The sequence below is a fragment of the Hyperolius riggenbachi genome, chromosome 9 (genome assembly GCF_040937935.1).
Source record: "Hyperolius riggenbachi isolate aHypRig1 chromosome 9, aHypRig1.pri, whole genome shotgun sequence".
Lineage (NCBI taxonomy): Eukaryota > Metazoa > Chordata > Amphibia > Anura > Hyperoliidae > Hyperolius > Hyperolius riggenbachi.
The window spans coordinates 140,796,213-140,819,658 of record NC_090654.1 but is presented as its reverse complement, the minus strand read 5'-3'; positions in this window follow the sequence as shown (position 1 = coordinate 140,819,658).

Sequence of the window (23,446 nt, the reverse complement as noted above, 5' to 3'; positions counted from 1 at the left end):
GAACAGTTCGAATTCATATAAACGGATTTATCCGGATTTTTTGCTATCCGGATTTTTTGCTATCCGGAACAACCTGGATATCAAAAAGGGGTATCCGAGCACCACTGATCGTCAGGGGGTTCTGTATGGCTAATATTGTGGTGAAACCCCTCCCACAGTGTGATGTCAGGACCATGGTTCTGACATCACTCTGTGGGAGCCATGTTGCATTGTGGTAAATAACAGCTGTTTACAGCTGTTTCAAACTGCCAAAAAACAAGCAGTATCTCCTTCCACTGACACCTGCCAGCAGTACAAATGTCACCATGTGATAAATGTCAGAATGTAAATCAGGGAGAGGAAAGGTTTTACAATAGGCAAACACTGACTAAATCATTTATACACAATTATTGTAAAAATGAATCAACCTTTTTATTACATTATTTTCACTGGAGTTCCTCTTCAAGTGAAGGAGTTCAGCTAGGTGCTTTTAGATGATGTGACTACGTTTTTAAATTGATAAGTTGATGCAAAAGTATCTATTGCTATAAAACATAAACATTTCTGCATATCTGTACTCAGAGTTGGGCTTTAAGGTGTTGCAAGCAACTCGGAGTCAGAAGCTCCATGGCAATGATAATATGTCCATTTTATCACTGGCTTTTACCATCCTCAGGGATCTGATCCTATTAGCCTGTCAGTTCCTGTCACTGAGCTTTTCTCTGTAATATTGACTGCACAGCAGCAAAGCTCGCCTACTCTGAAAGTGGGTAATTAGCTTACCTGCTGCTCCTCAGCCTGACTTATTATATGCTTAATGTGGCCTTATCAATGCGGTCAGTGCTGGGTTGTCTCGCCACTGCCCTCAGGGAACCATCTGCACTAGCCCAGTCCCTAGACACTTGTCTCATCTCCCTCCACCAGGCCTAATTTGCATGTTTGCAAACCCCAGGAGGTGATCTTCCTCTCCACCTGCCCTTTTCCAATTCCGCTAATCACTTGTACCAACAGGAATGCGTGATGCTGTAATTACTGCAAATTTTAATTACTTTTGGTCTTACTTTTTTATCCCTATTAAATTTATAATATCCCTCTCCCCACTGTGCTTGCTAGCTTGACCCCTAGTGACCTTGAAATGTGTCACTGGCGGGTGGTATCATTTGCATATCTTTAAAGATGCCCCTGTTTGCGTAGTCTGGCAAGCTCCTCTAACACAGAAGAGCAGCAAAGGCCGCCACTCTTTTTTCCTCTGAATGAAAATTTGATGCTCTTTAAATTTACTATCGCCCCTGAGGTCAGCTGCAATTTTTTTATTTTAATTATGCATGGCAGAGTGACAAAGCAAATGCAAAAAGAGATGAAATGGAGTTATGCATCAACTGTGCTCCATCTGTCCTATGACAGATGAACTTTTAGCATTTTTTTTTTACCAGCTTTCAACATGACATCTCACCAGCTCCCTCTGTTAATGTATTATTATTATTATGTATTTATATAGCCATGACATATTTTACAGAACTTTACAGTAGTAATACAGTCGTTTTTACCCTTTAGAGGAGTTCAAGATCTAATCTTTAACATAGTCTAATGTCCCTAACATAACCTAAAGCCATTTTTGGGATGGAATTGATATTGAAAGCACAGTTTCAGATAGTGTTGAAAGCACAGTTTCAGATAGTGTGAACAAAGATTGTAAACTTGCTTGAGTTGTACAGTTGTACACAGGGCCAGGACACAGGTTTCCAACAACCCAATTCTCTTAACCAAACCCATCACACCTTGATTGCTTGTTCAGACTTTAGGCATTCTTGTAATCACTTGCTTAAGGTGGCCACTAATGATCCAATATTTTTCATCCAATCTTACCATTTCTATGTAATATAAGGTAACTGCCTGAAGTATGCATTCAGTATATTCACTCAATTTACCCTTATTCTACATAGATTTGGTAAGATTGGATGAAAAATATTGGATCATTAGTGGCCACCATTAGGCTGATATTGAAATGTGTCCCCCCCCCCCCCCCCCCCAGTGGTGCTTCCCATTTATCCCAGCACCCCTGACATAATGAATATTAATGGCCCAACACAGACACCACCTGACAAACCCAGCCTCTCATTCTAATCAGCATACTGAAAGTATGGGATGGGCAGGTGGATTGGCTGTATGATGTGGGGCAGCTCTGTAGTGCAAATGTTCCTAGCTGGCAGTACACCAATTCAAATGCTGCCCAAATCTATATTCTTCTTTTTGTTTTGGGGTAATTCTCCTCTCTTCCTCCTCTAGAGGTGTACATCTGAAAAAGGATACTACAGTAATTTGGGCGCTGGAGAAAGGCGGTAGGAGAATATTGGTTAAATTACTAATATTCTACTTTTGGGTAATCTGGTGTGCATGAAAAAAGGGCGCCGTGAAAAAAGAGCCCAACTTATTAACAAATTTGGTGCCGGGTATTAAAATTTGCTAACGAGAACCATCGTTGTCAAGCTTTATTAAGGATAATTACTGTTGCAAAAACAAACGAGAAATAATAACTAATAAATATTAACGTTAAATGTTGTTACGTTTATCGTCAATACTGCTTAACCCAACCCTATCCTCACACAGAACCCTCCCCTGGTGGTGCCTAAAACTAACCATTCCCCTAGTGGCGCCTAACCCTAACCAACCCCCCCCCCCCTCGGTGGTACCTAACCCTAACCATCCCCCCCCCCCCCCCCGTGGTGCCTAACCCTAACCCTCCAGTGGTGCCTAACCCTAACCACCCCCCTGGTGGTGCCTAACCCTAACTTCCCGCCTTGGTGTTGCCTAAAACTAACTGCCGCCTAGGTGGTGTCTAACCCTAACCAGTCCCCTTGGTGGTTCCTAACGCTAACCACTCCCTCTACTGAAACACCCTTTTACATATATTAACGATAATACCTTTGAAAACATAAAATCTGTACTTATTAACGAAATAATATGACAAAAACTATATCGTTGTAAACTTCTTAAACGACTACCTCAAAAACTATAATGTTGTAATGTTATTAACGAAATTTTTTGCGGCACCCTTTCTTCTGCTTTTTTTGCCGTATTAACGATAATTGCATTAAAGTCTATGGCGGCGCCCTTTTCGTCCACCCTCAGCTAGCACCCTTTTTTCCTGCTACCGTAATATGTAATACTACAGAAGAACATTGGTAATATTTACAAGTGTTTCACTATCACTAAACATAACCCTTCTCACTTCTCTTCTATCAATGCCTATTCCTAATCAGCCCTCCTTTGCAATCTCAGCCGATATGAGAGCAGCTAAACTCACCCTCTGCCAATATCTGTGTCATATATTTATGATATTTATTGGGTACCAGTGGTGCCTTATTTGCCCACCGAGCACCGCTATAGCCACAAATAACATTGTAGTCTCTTCAGGGCCCATTTTAACAAAGTGCCCCCAGTGCCTAATTTACCTGCTTTTGGTTCCATGGTGTTAAAGATAAACTTCAGGATGTGTTAAATTAAAATTGCCCTCGTTATATTAGGTTTTTTTTACACATGATTAATGGACACGGTTTCCACTGCATTTAAGCTGCTTTGAAAGATTGCTGCAAACAACATTTCTGCTACTGAAAATATATTGTATTGGCAAACGTAATTGCCGTTAAAAACAGATGATTTTTAACCTCCTGGGTGGGTTGCCCCAAATTGTGTTTGGCAAGACACAATTGAAAGCAGTTTGCTTGACACGGTGTCAGGCTGGTGATTGCAGAGCTTCTGGCAAACTCCTCTTGTGTCTCCCGCTACCCCGTGTATCCTGATTTACCCCCATGTATAACCATGAGATCTCTTCTCTCCTTCACTGTGCCTCTAGTGCCAGCTTCTGCTGACGACGCGATCAGCAGAAGCCGACACTAGAAGGGCAGTGAAAGAGAGTTTTGTGATAGCCGCTGGAGCCATTGATTAGGTAAGCCAAGCTGCCGCCTCTCTCAGTCATACATGGGACAGAGGAGGACACACTTGGGGGGGGGGGGCAGAGAAAAACACACAGGGGGAGCAAAGGACAAACAGGGGGGAATGGAGGACAAACAGGGCAGAGGAGGACACACGGGAACAGAAGGAGACACATGGGGACAGAAGGAGACACATGGGGGCACATGAGGGATGAAGGTGACACATGGGGGGACAGAAGGACCCAATAATTGGGGAAATACATCTACAAAACGCTCCTGGACCATGAATGCACTATGTTTAGTATATAAGTGTTTCCTGATTTTTGTCTTTTAAACCTAAATGCGTTATATTCTGGAGAGTCTTATACGTTGAAAAATATGGTATATCTGCATCTATATTTGAGCAAAATGTTTCTGCTTGTGATGATTACATTTAAAGGGAAGGTTCAGGGAAACGTGGAAAAAATAAAAATCCATATCCACTTACCCGGGGCTTCCTCCAGCCCGTGGCAGGCAGGAGGTGCCCTCGCCGCCGCTCCAGAGGCTTCCGGTCGTCTTCGGTGGCCGACCCGACCTGGCCAGGCCGGCTGCCAGGTCGGGCTCTTCTGCGCTCCACGGACGGGCTCTTCTGCGTCCCACGCGGGCGCGCTGACGTCATCGGACGTCATCGGAGTGGATATGGATTTTTATTTTTTTCCACGTTACCCTGAACCTTTCCTTTAATTATTTTTTCTTATATAATTTTGTGTTTCAATCTTTTATTATGCTCAAAATATATACTGTACTAAACCCTTGCTTTACACATCTTGGTAAGTTACAGGAAAAAAGGCTCTGAAAATTAATTGGATCACTTTTTGCACAGAAATCCAGCAGAAACTGAACATCAGGGAGGTTATTGAAATCCCATTCTTAATCCATAGGCTCTTATATGGATATTACTCAATCAATGCCGATATTTAACATGCTTTGTGCACTAGTGTAGTGGTGCTCAAATACCCCTTTTTAAAATTCGAGTTTGGTCGAATTCGAATAGTAAATTATTCGAGGTCAGTCGAATATTCGAGTCGAATAATTTTTACTATTCGATTCGACCTCGGACTTCGAGCTCACTATTCGAGTCGGTATTCGAGCTCATTATTCGAGCTGACTATTCGAATTGGCCTTAAATAGCTTCCAACACTTGTTTTGAGGGTAAATGATGCAAGAAACATCTTTTTTTCCAAGTAACAACAGCAAGTGATTATGTGGGGATGTTCCTTTGAAAAAAAAAGGTGAAAAGAGAAGTTGTGTCCAGAATTTTGTTCAGTACTGTATATACTTCTGCTTCTTCTTCTTCTTTATCTTCTATCTTCTTCTTCTTCTATATCTTCTTCTTCTATATCTTCTTCTTCTATATCTTCTTCTATATCTTCTTCTTCTTCTATATTGTCTTCTTCTTCTTCTTCTTCATCTTCTTCTTCTTCATCTTCTTCATCTTCTTCATCTTCTTCTTCTTCATCTTGTTCTGCATCTTCTTCATCTTCTTCATCTTCTTCTTCTTCATCTTCTTCATCTTCTTCTTCATCTTCTTCATCTTCTTCATCTTCTTCTTCATCTTCTTCATCTTCTTCTTCTTCATCTTCTTCTTCTTCATCTTCTTCTTCTTCATCTTCTTCTGCATCTTCTTCATCTTCTTCATCTTCTTCTTCTTCATCTTCTTCATCTTCTTCATCTTCTTCTTCATCTTCTTCATCTTCTTCTTCTTCATCTTCTTCTTCTTCATCTTCTTCTGCATCTTCTTCATCTTCTTCATCTTCTTCTTCATCTTCTTCATCTTCTTCTTCTTCTTCTTCTTCTTCTTCTTCTTGATCTTCTTCTTCTTCTCCTTCTTCTTCTTCTTCTTCTTCATCTTCTTCTTCTTCATCTTCTTCTTCTTCATCTTCTTCTTCATTTTCTTCTTCTTCATCTTCTTCTTCTTCTCCTTCTTCTTCTTCTTCTTCTTCATCTTCTTCTTCTTCATCTTCTTCTTCTTCATCTTCTTCATCTTCTTCTATATCGTCTTCTTCTTCACTTATTTCTCTTTTCAATTTTTTTTTTACAGAAATGCAGCTATTTTTGAGCGTAACAAATAGCTGGTGGCGCGCGCATGTTGGAAGCGCCATTGTATGTGCTCCCTGGCAGTGGAAACACACAGACAGCAGGAGGTAAATTCAGCAGCAGGAGGAGGAGGATGAGTGTGTGGCAGCTGGCAGTCAATGAGGCAGGCAGCGTGACATAATAGCCCTGGTACCTAGCGGTGATACCAGGGCTGTAAATAAACACAACAGGAGGTCCCAGGCAGCGGTCGTGCAGCCCACATCGTGTCCAATACACAACTGGGACAACACAGTTTTCAACCCGGGCACCTCAGAAAAATTAAACCTTTTTTTTTTTTTTATGGTTTTTTGGTTTTGTTTGTACAACCAATTACACAGATATATAGCTATAGTTTGACGTAATAGCTGGTGGCAGAGTGGCAGCAGAATGTAATTCTGTGTACCCTGGCAGTGGGAAACACAGACCGACAGCAGCAGCAGCAGGAGGAATGGAGGAGTAATGTGAGCAGCTATTGTTTGACGTAATAGCTGGTGGCAGAGTGGCAGCAGAAGGTAATTCTGTGTACCCTGGCAGTGGGAAACACAGACAGACAGCAGCAGCAGCAGGAGGAATGGAGGAGTAATGTGAGCAGCTATTGTTTGACGTAATAGCTGGTGGCAGTGTGGCAGCAGAAGGTAATTCTGTGTACCCTGGCAGTGGGAAACACAGACAGACAGCAGCAGCAGGAGGAATGGAGGAGTAGTGTGAGTGTGGCAGCAGGCAGGCAGCGTGACATAATAGCCCTGGTACCTAGCGGTGATACCAGGGCTGTAAATAAACACAACAGGAGGTCCCAGACAGCGGTCGTGCAGCCCACATCGTGTCCAATACACAACTGGGACAACACAGTTTTCAACCCGGGCACCTCAGAAAAATTAAACCTTTTTTTTTTTTTTAATGTTTTTTTGGTTTTGTTTGTACAACCAATTACACAGATATATAGCTATTGTTTGACGTAATAGCTGGTGGCAGAGTGGCAGCAGAATGTAATTCTGTGTACCCTGGCAGTGGGAAACACAGACCGACAGCAGCAACAGCAGGAGGAATGGAGGAGTAATGTGAGCAGCTATTGTTTGACGTAATAGCTGGTGGCAGAGTGGCAGCAGAAGGTAATTCTGTGTACCCTGGCAGTGGGAAACACAGACAGACAGCAGCAGCAGGAGGAATGGAGGAGTAGTGTGAGTGTGGCAGCAGGCAGGCAGCGTGACCTAATAACCCTGGTACCTAGCGGTGATACCAGGGCTGTAAATAAACACAGCAGGCAGGAGGTCCCAGACAGCGGTCGTGCAGCCCACGTGGGAAACACAGACAGACAGCAGAAGGGCAGTACACAGCAGCCCACTGTAGGTGTAAAATGTGTGGCTGCAGGCGACGTAATAGTCAAACTGAACCAGGCTGGCTTAGTGAGCAGGAGCCAGGAGGTGGTAAAGGGTGGTAAGGCACATTAACGATGGTTCTTAGCCAGTTCATGTCCCCCTCTCGCCGACAACAGGGGCCAGGAACTCGCCTTCCACCCACGCCTGGTTCATCTTGAGAAACGTCAGTCTGTCCACAGACTTGTGAGACAGACGTGAGCGTTTCTCGGTGACCACGCCACCAGCTGCACTGAAGCAGCGCTCGGACAGCACGCTGGAAGGGGGGCAGGACAGCACTTCCAGGGCGTACTGCGCCAGCTCGCTCCAGATCTCCAGGCGCTTGACCCAATACTCCATGGGATCAACAGGGGCATCGCTGTCAAGCCCGCTGTAGGACCCCATGTAGTCAGCCACCATGCGGGTCAGGCGCTGGCTGTGACCGGAGGAGGATGCTGCTGCATCATGCACCTCCTCTCTAGTCACTGCTGCCGGAGCCTCTACAGTCCTGTAGAGCTCGTGGCTGAGAGACAGCAGGTCTGTGGGGCGCTTGCTGCTGGATGCAGGCACCTGCTGCTGCCTCTGTGCTGGCTGCTGGACAGTGGGGGTGGAAGGCTGGGGGAAGGCTTCCTCCAAGCGCTCAACAAGGGCCTGCTGCAAGCTCCTTATTTGTTGCGCTGGGTCTCCTCCTCCAGGCGGCAGGAACTGGCTCAACTTCCCCTTGAGGCGTGGGTCCAACATCATGCTGATCCAAAAGTCCTCCCTCTGCTTCATCTGGATCACCCTGGGGTCCTTGCGCAGGCACGCCAGCATGTGCGCTGCCATTGGGAAGAGGCGGGCCACGTGTGCTGGCACATCGACGGCAGTGCTGTCCTCCTCATCCTCCTCCTCTGCCGCCTCATCCTCTCTCCACCCCCGCACCAACTCAGCTGCGCTGTGCTGATCCCCCTCATCAGCAGCAAGGTCAGGGACCTCCACCAAGTCCTCCTCCTCCTCCCCCTCAGAGGTGGACTGTGCAGCTGCTTGCCGCTCCTGCTGGTCCAAGGCTGCCACTCCCTGTTCCAGCAAAGCATCGAGGGCCCTGTTCAGCAGACAAACCAGGGGCACCCACTCGCAGACCATAGCATGGTCCCTGCTCACCATGTTAGTGGCCTGCAGAAAGGGAGCCAGCACTAAGCACACCTGCTGCATGTGCCTCCAGTCATCATCGGGGACGATGGACGGGATGTTGCTGGTCTTGTCCCTTCTCCGAGCGGCGGAAACAGTGGCCAGGGCAAGGTACTGGTTGACAGCGTGCTTCTGTTCAACCAGACGCTCCAACATCGCCAGGGTGGAGTTCCAGCGAGTCGGAACGTCAAGGATCAGCCGATGGCGTGGCAGCTCCAGCTCCTTTTGCACGTCTTCCAGGCTCGCACAGGCTGCAGCCGAGCGCCGGAAGTGACGCACAACGTTCCTTGCCGTTTCCAGCAGTTCGCCCATCCCCTGGTAGGTGCGCAAGAACTTTTGCACCACCAGGTTCAGCACGTGGGCAAGACAGGGGATGTGGGTCAGGTTTCCCCTGTCTATTGCGGCAACCAGATTGGCCCCATTGTCGGCCACCACCTCTCCGACTCTGAGGCCTCTGGGGGTCAGCCAAATCCTCTCCTGCTCCTGGAGTTTGGCCAACACATGGGTTGCCGTCAGCTTGGTCTTCCCAAGGCTGACCAAGTGCAGCAGCGCTTGGCAGTGGCGGGCCTTCACGCTGCTGCTGAGGCGGGGGGTTTGGCCAGGTGTGCCGGAGGATGGCAGAGGATCGGAGGAACCTGCTGCAGTTCCCCTGACCCTGCGGGGGGGCACCACCCACTGTGTTGCTGCTGCTGTGCCCGCTGCTGCTCTCCCATCCTCACCCCCTTCCACCAAGCTGACCCAGTGGACAGTGAAGGACAGGTAGCGGCCTGTCCCGAAGCGGCTGCTCCAGGAGTCCATGGTGACGTGGACCCTTTCACCAACCGCGTGCTCCAGCCCTCGTTCCACATTGGCCATCACAAAGCGGTGCAGTGCAGGAATGGCCTTGCGGGCGAAGAAGTGTCTGCTGGGGAGCTGCCAGTCTGGGGCTGCGCAAGCAAGCAGCGCACGCATGTCGCTCCCCTCCTGCACAAGCGTGTACGGCAGGAGTTGGGCGCACATGGCCGTTCAGCTGCCGCACACGACGGCTGCTGGGAGGCAGAGCCCTAACCACTCCCTGGAAGGACTCGCTCAAAAGGCTCTGGCGTGGCCTTTTGCTGGCACGGGAATCAGCAGACACAGCAGAGGAGGCCACTGAGGACTGGCTGCCAGAACAGGCCTCAGTGTCGGCGGCAGGAGTTGCAGAGGGGGGAGGAGCAGTGCGTTTCCGCGTTCCTGCTGGTGCTGCTGGAGGAGCAGGAGGGCGGGTGGCTGCTGTTGCTGCTGCTGCTGAAGGCTGTGCAGTGATGGGTGTGGTGCCACTGCCAGCACCAGATGCCTTCAGCCTCTGGAACTCCTCATGCTGGTGGAAATGTTTCGCAGCAAGGTGGTTGATGAGCGAGCTGGTGCTGAACTTTAAGGGGTCTGCACCTCTGCTCAACTTCCGCTGACAGTGGTTGCAAGTGGCGTACTTGCTGTACACTGTGGGCATGGTGAAAAAACGCCAGATTGGTGACAAAAACGACCCGCTGCTGCCTGTCTCCCTGTGGTGGTTGGGGGGGGGCTTGGGTGCGGCTGGTGGTGGTACTGGCAGACGCTGCTGCTGCTGCTGCTGAGCCTGAGACACCAGCAGGCTGTGGGACCTGCCTACTGCTGCCAATGCTTGCAATGATGTGCCTCCTTGCAAGGCCCACAAGCGCATCCTCCTCCTCCTCCTCAGAGCTGCTGAGGACGACATCCCCTGGAGGTGGTGGCACCCAGTCTCTGTCTGTCACCGTGTCATCATCATCCTCCCCCTCCTGAAACATGTCCTGCTGGGATGATGACCCCCCAAACTCCTCTTCTGATGCATGGATGGGCTGCTTGACTGTCGCCACAGTCTTGCTGTCCAATCCCTCATCCCCCAAAGTGCCCATCAGCATCTCCTCCTCAAGATCGCCAACAACAGCAGACAATTTACCCATGATGCCTGGGGTCAAAAGACTGCTGAATGACAGGTCGGCGAGTGACGGTGAACTGGCCTCCTCCCCAGGCCCTGCTGGGTGGCTGCTGCGAACAGGGGTGGTGGTGGTGGTGGTGGTGAGGGTGGAGGCCTTGGATGCAGAGCTGATGGCGGGCTGCTCATCCTCCGTCATCAGTTGCACCACAGTGTCTGCATCCTTTTCCTCAATGGGACGTTTCCGACCCAGCTGGAGGAAAATCAGAGCAGGTGCTACACGCTGCTGCTGCTGTGTCTCTGCAGCGTGAGTTGCAGATGCTCCTGCTGGGCGGCGCCCAAGGCGTCCACGGCCAGTGGCTATGGGAGGAATGTTAGCCACTGACGCTGCTGCTGCTGCTGCGGAACTGTGCATGGTGGCGCGCCCGCGGCTTGCCACAATGCTGCTCCCTCTCCTCCTGATTCCCTTGCTGCCCTTCCCCTTGCCCAAACCACGCTGGCTGCCACTTCCAGACATCTTCGATGTTTTGGGCGTAAACACAAAAGTTTTTGAAAAGGGCGGGTGAAAAGTGGGGTACTTTAATGGAGTGGGTTGGTGGGTGAGGTGACTGAGTGAGTGTCCCGACTCCCTAGTACAGTAAGTAAGTAGTAACAGTCAGGAAGTACAACTAGCAGTTACAATAATCAGTAGTAATCACAAGGAAATAGAGTGTGTGTACACTACAGACAGTGAGTGCACACGCGCAGGAGCTGGCCTATGAACAGAGAGTGAGTGAGTGTCCCTAGTACAGTAAGTAAGTAGTAACAGTCAGGAAGTACAACTAGAAGTTACAATAATCAGTAGTAATCACAAGGAAATAGAGTGTGTGTACACTACAGACAGTGAGTGCACGCACGCGCACACACGTGCAGGAGCTAGCCTATGAACAGTGACTGAGTGAGTGTCCCTGCTACAGTAAGTAAGTAGTAACTGTCAGGAAGTAGAATTTACAATAATCAATCAGTAATCAGAAGGAAATAGAGTGTGTGTACAGTACACAGACAGTGAGTGCACACACACACGCAGGAGCTAGTAGCCTATGAACAGTGACAGTGAGTGTCCTAGTACAGTTACAGTATATAACTATTCAGAAGGAAATAGAGTGTGTGTACTACACAGACCGTGAGTGCAAGCACACGCAGGAGCTAGCCTATGAACAGTGACAGTCAGTGAGTGTCCTAGTACAGTTACAGTATATAACTATTCAGAAGGAAATAGAGTGTGTGTACTACACAGACAGTGAGTGCAAGCACACGCAGGAGCTAGCCTATGAACAGTGACAGTCAGTGAGTGTCCTAGTACAGTTACAGTATATAACTATTCAGAAGGAAATAGAGTGTGTGTACACAGACAGTGAGTGCAAGCACACGCAGGAGCTAGCCTATGAACAGTGACAGTCAGTGAGTGTCCTAGTACAGTTACAGTATATAACTATTCAGAAGGAAATAGAGTGTGTGTACACAGACAGTGAGTGCAAGCACACGCAGGAGCTAGCCTATGAACAGTGACAGTCAGTGAGTGTCCTAGTACAGTTACAGTATATAACTATTCAGAAGGAAATAGAGTGTGTGTACACAGACAGTGAGTGCAAGCACACGCAGGAGCTAGCCTATGAACAGTGACAGTCAGTGAGTGTCCTAGTACAGTTACAGTATATAACTATTCAGAAGGAAATAGAGTGTGTGTACTACACAGACAGTGAGTGCAAGCACACGCAGGAGCTAGCCTATGAACAGTGACAGTCAGTGAGTGTCCTAGTACAGTTACAGTATAATATAACTATTCAGAAGGAAATAGAGTGTGTGTGCACAGACAGTGAGTGCAAGCACACGCAGGAGCTAGCCTATGAACAGTGACAGTCAGTGAGTGTCCTAGTACAGTTACAGTATATAACTATTCAGAAGGAAATAGAGTGTGTGTACACAGACAGTGAGTGCAAGCACACGCAGGAGCTAGCCTATGAACAGTGACAGTCAGTGAGTGTCCTAGTACAGTTACAGTATATAACTATTCAGAAGGAAATAGAGTGTGTGTACACAGACAGTGAGTGCAAGCACACGCAGGAGCTAGCCTATGAACAGTGACAGTCAGTGAGTGTCCTAGTACAGTTACAGTATATAACTATTCAGAAGGAAATAGAGTGTGTGTACACAGACAGTGAGTGCAAGCACACGCAGGAGCTAGCCTATGAACAGTGACAGTCAGTGAGTGTCCTAGTACAGTTACAGTATATAACTATTCAGAAGGAAATAGAGTGTGTGTACACAGACAGTGAGTGCAAGCACACGCAGGAGCTAGCCTATGAACAGTGACAGTCAGTGAGTGTCCTAGTACAGTTACAGTATATAACTACAATACAAAATACAATCACTAAGTAGTAGAGGACAGCAGAAATACTGTCTAATACTATCTAATACTGTCTAAATACTAATGAGAAATAAACTAACAGAGGACAGGAGGACAGCTGCCCACACAGGCAAGGCCCTGAGGCCTAAAGCTGTAAGCCTGCAGCAGCTGTCTGAGTCTCTCTCTATGTAACACAAAAGCTACTAACTAAAATACAATGTCTATCTAACTAACAACAATATAGGTGTGTATAGGAGGTGTATGTGAGCAAAAACGCTAGGTAAATGACCACAATAGAGCTCTTGCTAAGCCAAAGCACAAAGGAGCAACTCTCTCTCTATGCAAGTCTCAGGCAAGGACGGAGAAACGGAACATGGCGGCCGCTATTTATAGGGTAGGGGCTGGCCAGGGTCCCCCTTTGTGATTGGCTGCCGTCAGAGGGCCTGGGAGCCCTCTGATTGGCTCTAAGGACATCAATCTGGGCTATGACGCTATTCGAGCTCGGTATTCGAGCTCGAATAGCGCCGTTTGCTCGAATAGCTCGAATAGTGAATGGGCTATTCGCGTTTACTCGAATAGCCCATTCGAATAGCTGCAGCTATTCGGAGCTCGAATACCGAGCTCGAATAGCTGAAAAAGAGCTCGAATATTCGAGCTACTCGAATATTCGAGCTCTGCTGAGCACCACTGCACTAGTGTACAGCCATATTGGTACAGGAGTGGGCCATCGACAAACTGTTAATGTAAAGTTCGGAATATAGTTACATTGGCCTCAATTCACTAAGATCATGCTGGAGATAATAAGGCAAGAGAAAACTTACCTCCACACAGTAAGAGAGTTATCTTATCTCTACATTCCTTAAAGGGAACCTTAATCGTTGATCAAAAAAAGTTTCACTTACCTGGGGCTTTCCCAAGCCTCCTGCAGCCGCCCTGTGCTCGCGCAGCTCCTCCTGTGTCCTCCGGTCCCCCGCCGCGGCTTAGTTTCGTTTTCGGCCGACTACCAGTCGTCCTCCGGCAACGCGTCCTATTCTTCCACATTCCCCGATGTAAAGCGATGTAAAGCGCGTCCATGGAACGCATACCCCGCCGTCTGGGAATGCAGAAGAATAGGATGCGTTGCCGGAGGACAACTGGTATTCGGCCGAAAATGAAACTAAGCCGCGGAGGGGGACCGGAGGACACTGGAGGAGCTGCGCGGGCACAGGATGGCTGCAGGAGGCTTGGGAAAGCCCCAGGTAAGTGAAAAATTTTTTTGATCAACGGTTAATGTTCCCTTTAAGCTTCCTCCTCTGTAGTTAATTTACCTCCTCTGTAGTTAATTTACCTCCTCTGTAGTTATTTTCACGCGCAGTTAAACAGCCTGTCTTTAACTGTGGAGTTATTTTAAGGATTGAAGCGTTAACTTAAAGACAGAAGAGTTAACTTTAGGTTTGCCTGAGGTAAAATGTTTCCTGAATACGCCATGCCTCATCACTTGTGACAAAAAATAAAATCTTCTATGAACTCACCGTACTCCTAACGGAATACCTTGGGGTGTCTTCTTTCTAAAATGGGGTCATTTGTGGGGTTCCTATACTGTCCTGGCATTTTAGGGGTCCTAAACTGTGAGGAGTAGTCTTGAAACGAAATTTATCAAAATGACCTGTGAAATCCTAAAGGTACTCATTGGACTTTGGGCCCCTTAGCGCAGTTAGGGTGCAAAAAAGTGCCACACATGTGGTATTGCCGCACTCGGGAGAAGTAGTTAAATGTGTTTTGGGGTGTATTTTTACACATACCCATGCTGGGTGGGAGAAATATCTCTGTAAATGACAATTTTTTGATTTTTTTTTACACACAATTGTCCATTTACAGAGATATTTCTCCCACCCAGCATGGGTATGTGTAAAAATACATCCCAAAACACATTATACTACTTCTCCTGAGTACGGCGATACCACATGTGTGGCAATTTTTTGCACCCTAACTGCGCTAAAGGGCCCAAAGTCCAATGAGTACCTTTAGGATTTCACAGGTCATTTTGAGAAATTTCGTTTCAAGACTACTCCTCACGGTTTAGGGCCCCTAAAATGCCAGGACAATATAGGAACCCCACAAATGACCCCATTTTAGAAAGAAGACACCCCAAGGTATTCCGTTAGTAGTATGGGGAGTTCATAGAAGATTTTATTTTTTGTCACAAGTTAACGGAAAATGACACTTTGTGAAAAAAAACAATAAAAATCAATTTCCGCTAACTTGTGACAAAAAAATAAAATCTTCTATGAACTCACTGTACTACTAACGGAATACCTTGGGTTGTCTTCTTTCTAAAATGGGGTCATTTGTGGGGTTCCTATACTGTCCTGGCATTTTAGGGTCCCTAAGCCGTGAGGAGTAGTCTTGAAACGAAATTTCTCAAAATGACCTGTGAAATCCTAAAGGTACTCATTGGACTTTGGGCCCCTTAACGCAGTTAGGGTGCAAAAAAGTGCCACACATGTGGTATTGCCGTACTCAGGAGAAGTAGTATAATGTGTTTTAGGGTGTATTTTTACACATACCCATGCTGGGTGGGAGAAATATCTCTGTAAATGGACAATTGTGTGTAAAAAAAGTAAAAAATTGTCATTTACAGAGATATTTCTCCCACCCAGCATGGGTATGTGTAAAAATACACCCTAAAATACATTATACTACTTCTACTGAGTACGGCAATACCACATGTGTGGCACTTTTTTGCACCCTAACTGTGGTAACGGGCCCAAAGTTCAATGAGCACCTTCAGGCTTTACAGGGGTGCTTACAATTTAGCACCTTCCCCCCCCCCACTTGCCAGGACAGTTAACAAATCCCACAAATTACCCCACTTTGGAAATAATACACGCTAAGGTATTCCATGAGGGCCATGGTGAGTTCATAGAAAATTTTATTTTTTGTCACACGTTAGCGGAAAATGACATTTTGTGAAAAAAAAAACCCCACAATTTCTGCTAACTTGTGACAAAAAATAAAATATTCTATGAACTCACCATGCACCTAACGGAATACTTTAGGGTGTCCTCTTTCCAAAATGGCATCATTCGTGGGGTCTGTCCTGGCATTTTAGGGTCTCTGCAATCATTACATGTATGGCCAATATTAGGAGTTTCTGCTATACTCCTTATATTGGGCATAAGGGTAATGCACTCTGGGCTGAAAGGAAAAATGAACGTCAAACAATCAATCAATCAATGTGGATGAAAAAATATCTGCCAAAAAAATTTGAAAAAAAAAGAGGGGAAGGCGTCTGCCAGGACATAGGAGCTGCCGCCCCAAATATCCAAACCCACCAGCTCGTATGCCCTGGCAAACCCAATGTATCCATTCACACCGATCGATGTGGATGAACAAATCATTGCCAGAGTTCTTTTTTGATACAAAGTGCTTGCCAAAGCATATGAAACCCCAACACCGCTCCTCGGCCCATATGCCTCGGCAAACGTATCTTGTTGACTGTGGAGGAGAACTCTCGTCCTGCAGCGCTGCATGCACCGATTTTGTGTAACCTGACAGAAGCACAATGCTTCTGTCAGGATGCACCATCAGTGCTGCAGCTGATTGGTCGGTCTGGATAGAAAAAAAGAGAGAAGAAAAAAGACAAAACAATACAAAAAAGGAGGGGGAAGGCGTCTGCCAGGACATAGGAGCTGCCGCCCCAAAAATCCAAACCCACCAGCTCGTATGCCCTGGCAAACCTGATTTATCCATTTACACCGATCAATGTGGATGAACAAATCATTGCCAGAGTTCTTTTTTGATACAAAGTGCTTGCCAAAGCATATGAAACCCCAACACCACTCCTCTGCCCATATGCCTCGGCAAAAGTATTTTTTTGACTGCGGAGGAGAAATCTCGTCCTGCAGCGCTGCATGCACCGACTTGTGTGTAATCTGACAGACGCGCAATGTTCTGTCAGGATTCACCATCAGTGCTGCAGCTGGTTAGTCGTTCGCTCGGTCCACCTGGAAGGTTAATGGATAGAAAAAGAGAAACAAAAAATACAACAAAAAACAAAAAACAAGCAAGCAGCAAAGCAATTACTTCATTAACATTAATAAACTTTGAACTTTTTTAATAAAAACCTTAACATTGCAAACCAAACATTAACCATTAACTTCTTTGCTTACATGTTTTTTGTTTTTTTTTTGTTTTGTTTTTTTAATTTACCTCCCGAGGACAAACCTCTCCTCCCCCATGGGACAATGTGCGAAGTGCAAATCGCACAGAGTTGTGGCGAAGTACATTACGCAATTTGTCCCAAGTGAAAGGAGAGGTTTCTGGCAGCCCTGTGTATTACGGTCTCTCGAAACCAGATGTTTGGTTTCACACTGCATATTGACATATCTGGTGGGTCGAGCCCGCCGCACCGTATAGTCCAAAACAGACCTTCAGGGAATACCACAAGTGTAGCATTCGGCCTAGTAATGAACTGCGTCGCCATAGACTAACATGACTTCTGGGCCGATCGAAATTGCCACAGAAGCCACGCAGTAGCGTAGGCATGCACTAGCGTTAAGTCAAGCACTTCCGGCGTAGGGGGGGGGACCGCAAAGTGTGACTTTCGCTAGGCATTTTGCCCTAACGCATCGCAGCAGTGTGAAATAGCACTGAGAGACCCTTGTGTGCCTACCGCTGTGTCTGTAGTTCCCTACTCTCTAATAGTGTACCTGCTCGTGGTACCTCTCAAAACACTCCCCTAGGCATAGGCCAGGCTGGTCAGGACAGGTGGGACAATAAACAGTGGTGTCACGCCTTATTCCAGCCCTGCTGCAGACACGACAACGTTTTCTTCGGATTCGGTGACCTGGGGTACTCGGAATTGGATAGGCGTAATGCCTTCCATGCAGCCGGCTAGTTTTAAGTTGGGCTACGGCACCTCCTGGATACAGGCGGTCCATCACGATCTGTTTCTGAAATTGAAGAAACGATACAGTTCTCCCAGCCTTACTGTAGAGAACAAAGCTGTTGTAAATTGCCAATTGAATGAGGTAAAAAGACACTTTTTTATACCAGCGTCGTGTTATTCGGGCAACTAAATAGGGCGCTAACCTCTGTTCATTGAAGTCCACTCCTCCCATGTTAGTATTATACTCGTGGACGACGAGGGGCTTTTCAATGACCTCAGTTCGCCGTTGAATTTCAACTGTCGTGTCTACGTGAATGGTGGACAGAAAGTAAACGTCCCTCTTGTCCTTCCATTTCACCGTGAGCAGGTCGTTAGCACACAAGGCGGCCCTCTGCCCCCGTTCAAGTCTGGTGGTAATGAGCTGTTGGGGGAAGCCCCGGCAACTAGGCCGCACGGTGCCACAGCATCGGATTCCTTCTATTTTTAAGTGCTGAAAGAGGGCCACACTTGTGTAATAATTGTCTACAAAAAGATGGTACCCCTTCTGGAACAAGGGTGACACCAAGTCCCACACAACCTTTCCACTGCTCCCCAGGTAGTCAGGGCATCCGACCGGCTCCAATTTTGAGTATTTTCCCTCATAGACCCTAAAATAAGATGTATAGCCTGTGGCCCTTTCACAGAGCTTATACAGTTTCACCCCATACCGGGCGCGCTTGCTTGGGATGTACTGTTTGATGTGAAGGCGCCCGGTAAAGCGTATGAGGGACTCGTCTACGCAGATGTCCTGGTCAGGGGTATAAGCATCTGCAATTCTGGATGACAGGTGGTCTATGAGGGGTCGAATTTTGTGGAGCCGGTCAAAAGCAGGGTGGTCACTTCGATGACAGGTTTCGTTGTTATTGAAGTGCAGGAAGCGCAGGATGTTCTAAGGTCGTGTCCTGGACATGGCAGCAGAGTACAGGGGAACATGACATGCTGGGTCCGTAGACCAATAAGACTGCAACACATTCTGCTTTACTAGTCCCGTGTGAAGGAGAAGCCCCAAAAAAAATTTAATTTCGGAAACTTGGACTGGTTTCCACCGAAAAGGCTGGGCAAGGAACTTTTCCGGATTGGCGGTTATATATTGTGTGGCCTTACCGTTGGTCTCTGCCACAATTAAGTCTAAGAGATCCTGGGTGAAGAACAGATAGAAAAAGTCTAGGGCCGATCCTAGATTATCTGTCTCCACCTGGACTCCGGACTGGGCGGTGAAAGGGGGAAGTACAGGTGCGGCGGAATCAAGGGATTGCCAATTTGGGTTTGCCAGCACCTCTGGTAAACTAGGGGTAGTACGAGCCCGTCTTCTTGGTGGCTGCGACTGGGATCTTACTGCACGTGCCACCGAACCAGTTTCAACTTCCATGCTGGTGCTCGCCAGTCGCCACTTCACCAGGGTCTACGGAAGTACTGGTGCTAGGTCCAGGAGATGTTGTGCTGCTGGTGCCTGCCCCACCATGAAATCTCAGACCAGCACTAACACCACTCTGCTGCCCTTGAGGCCGATCCTGCGCCACCTGTGGTCCAACAACATGGGGTGTGGTACGCCTGGCTCTAGCCGGGACCTCAACCTCGTCATCACTATCGGTCAGTGAGCCACTGCTCTCTACAGGTTCAAACTCTGACCCGGAAGATTCGTCAAATGAGGCGTCCTCATCCGACTCGGCCATGTACCTGTATGCCTCATCATCGGAATACCTCTTTCTTGCCATGGTGGACTGCTAAATTTAGGGGGTATTCCTCTGAGACTACCTAAAAAAAAAGAGCACCTACCTAGCAAAAGGGAGTATTTGAGAGGTAGAAAGCTGTGGTCACTGAGTTTTGATTAAAAAAAAAAATCAAAACTGATGTTTACAGTGCCACAGCTATTGTACAGTGTTTTTTGCAGTGATCAGAAAAAAAAAATTTCTGTCACTGCGGTGGGGCGGGCTGAACGCAAGTGCAGGCGAACGATCAGGCCTGATCGGGCAAGCACTGCGTTTTTTTGTGGATCCTAGTGACCCTAATATAGATCTGACTGCGATCAGTAATGATCACTTACAGATACTATATAGTACCAATGTTGATTAGCGACAGTGATGACGCTAATTAGTGACTGTGGTGCAGTGGGCTGAGCACTAACTGACACTTACAAAGGGGCCTAGCTAACTGGCCTAACTGCTAACACTAGTGATACTAAAAAAAGTGACAGTTTTCACTGATCACTGTTTTTAGATCACTAGGATAGTGACACGGGGGTTGTGGCGAGTGGGGAATCAGAGGCAATCAGAAACAATCAAAGCCAATCAAAGGCAATCACAGGGCAATCGCAGGCCAATCACAGGGCACTCAAATCACGGGACAATCAAAGCCAATCACGGGACAATCAAAGCCAATCACAGGCCAATCAAAGCCAATCACAGGCCAATCAAAGCCAATCACAGGGCAATCACAGGGAAATCACAGGGCAATCACAGCAGATCACGGGACAATCAAAGTCGATCACGGGACAATCAAAGCCGATCACGGGACAATCACAGGCCAATCAAAGCCAATCACAGGGCAATCACAAGGCAATCAAATCCAATCACAGGCCAATCACAGGGCAATCAAAGGGCAATCACAGGGCAATCACAGCCAATCACAGGACAATCAAATACAATTACAGCACAATCAAATATGATGCCAGCAGAATCAAATACAATGTCAGCACAAATACAATGTCAGCACAATTAAATACAATTGCAGCACAATCAAATACAATGCACTGGGAAGGGGATGGGGGGGGGGGGTCTTAGGCCGATCTAAGGGTGTGGGGTGTTGATTAGGTCCGCACGGGGCAGACTGGGTCCTGATCTGATGGGTGGCAGACACAGGGGGTGACGATGGGAGATCAGTGAGGGATTACAGGGGAGAATAGATGTAAACAATGCACTGGGGAGGTTATCAGGAGGGGGGGTCTGAGGGCAATCTGAGGGTCTGGGTGGGTGATCAGGTGCCCCCAAGGGACAGTTTAGGGTCTGCTCTGATTGGTGGTGGTGACAAGGGGTGATAGACAGGTGATCAGTGGGTAAGGCAGCTATACAGCTGTATACAGTATACAGGGGGGGGGGGGGGGTCTGGGAGGGGGGTCTGGGGGGGATCTGAGGGTAGGGGGGTGATCAGGGGACCCTAGGGGGCAGTTAGGGACCTAACCGAGGGGATAGCGTCGCTAGATAGTAACAGGGAGTGATTGATGGGTTTTATGGGGGTGCTTGGGTGCAAAATGTGGTGTGCTGGGGTGGTCAGGGGGGGTTCTGAGGGCTGGGGTGGGCAATCGGGGGGGCTGTGTTGCTAAAAACGGGTGTTGCTGTGCTTACAGTAAGGGCTGCCGTCCTCTCTGATGGTCGCACTAACGAGTGACCATCAGCGGAGGAGGCAGCCAGTATAATACACTTTGCTACAATAACAAAGTGTATTATACCTTTCTGATTGGCCCGATCGCGCTGTTTGAAACCCGCCAGCGCTGCTAATTGGCCGGCGGGTTACGGCGCAGAGTGGGCGGGGCCAGATGCCAGCGGTAGACCGCGTCATTGCTGACGCGATCTCCACCTAACCACGCCTGCCGCCGCCACCGCCGATGGGCGTATTGCGGTCGTTTGGGCCCAGCCCTTGCCGCCGCCCATCGGCTTAAGGCGGTCGGCAAGTGGTTAACCAGAGAAAAAAAATCATTATCCTGAAATCATTCCTGTTGATTCAGGGGAAGCAAAAACTTTTACAGGTTTGGGCCAATTAGCCTTAAGTGAAAAATTCCTTCCTGACTTAAAGAGGAATTCCAGTGAAAATAATGTAATAAAAAAGTGCTTCATTTTTACGATAATTATGTATAAATTATTTAGTCAGTGTTTGCCCATTGTAAAATCTTATAAATCCCTGATTTACATTCTGATATCTATTACATGGTGACATGTTTACTGTTGGCAGCTGATGTAGCTGCTACATTTTTTTTTTTTGGCAGCTGGAAACAGCTGTAAACAGCCATTTCCCACAATGCAGCAAGGTTTACAGACAGGAAACTGCCAAGAGTACGTACTCAGAATTTCTTTGTGGGAGGGGTTTCACCACAATATCAGTCATGCAGCGCCCCCTGATGGTCTGTTTGAGAAAAGGAATAGATTTCTCATGTAAAAGGGGGTGTCAGCTACTGATTGGGATAAAGTTCAATTCTTGGTTGGAGTTTCTCTTTAAAATGGCAGTCAGATAAATCCCTTGATCAACTCTTATAGCCATGGATCTCCTTCAAAGCAAAGAAAGCATGAAAACCGTCTTTAAATGCAGATATAGAGTTTGCCATAACTACTTCCTAAGGTAAGATATTTTTTTTCTCCATACACAGATCATGTCCCCTTGTCTTTTGGTATAAGTCTAAAGACAAAAAGCTCACTTGCTAAGTTTCTATATTGCCCTCATGTACTGTATTTATACATGTTAATCAGGTCACCTCTCAGTCATCTTTTCTCCAAGCTAAATGAGCCCAGTTTTTTCAGATTTCAGAAAACACCACCTTGAAGGTTTGTCTTCTAGTTTCCTAAAATTGTTTCAACCTTTCATCTTCCACTAACTTTATTAACAATGTGCACTAAGAAAGCTGGGTCCTCCCCAGGGAAGCAGGAGATTTGGGCGCATGAGACAAAAGGACAAAAAGGGCGCCCCATTCACTCCCATTATAAATATCGTTTAATGGGCGCCGAACAGGGAAAAAAGGCGCCGGAGATTATTAACGTTTTACAAATGGCGCCCGGAGATTTTTAAGGTTTTATAACTGTGCTTGTGATGATTTAACTTTACAAAATGAGCCCATGACGAATAACGTTTATAAAGATACTAAATCACTATTTGTAAAACATGTCTAAAACATTATTATCCACCCCAAAAAATTATTGACATGTTTTTATTTACATTTTTTATTTATTAATGTTTGTAAAACATTATTATCCATAGGGGGTCTTAGGTTTAGGCACCACCAGGGGGGTCTTAGGTTTAGGCACCACCAGGGGGGTCTTAGGTTTAGGCACCACCATGGGGGGTCTTAGGTTTAGGCACCACCAGGGGGGTCTTAGGTTTAGGCATCACCAGGGGGTCTAGGGGTTAGGGATAGGTACAGGGAGGGTTTTTAACAAACGTAATTGTAAGTTTCAGTTTAGAAACAGGGAAGATTAACGTTTTAAGAATTGCCGATTTCATACACATTATTTAATGATTTGTAAATTCTTAAAACACTATTTGTAAACGAAATTCTACACAATATTTTTATAAACGATAAAACTGCTTATCGTTTACACCACGCGCCTTTTTTTCCCGATGCCCTTTTTTGATGTACGCCCTCCCCAGCCCTACCCATCAATTTGAACTATACGATCTGCCACATGCCAAACCCGAGCACCTGGGAGACAAAATACATTATGGAATGCATGGTCTCTTCAGCAAATTACCCTATCTGTCCTCCTTATAATAGTGTCCCCTACCAAAACCACCTGCCTGCCGTTAGCTGCACTCCTACTCCCATTCTCATTGCAGCAGCATAAAATTGTATAAGATGGTATCCTGGAGCATTCAGAGTTGCTTCTGATGTAACTAAGTGGCCAAGCCCAACCCCTTAAAAGACTCTCCACACAATAAACTCTCTTCCACCATACTTTATAATTTGCAGCATGCTCCATGCAGACAGGAAAC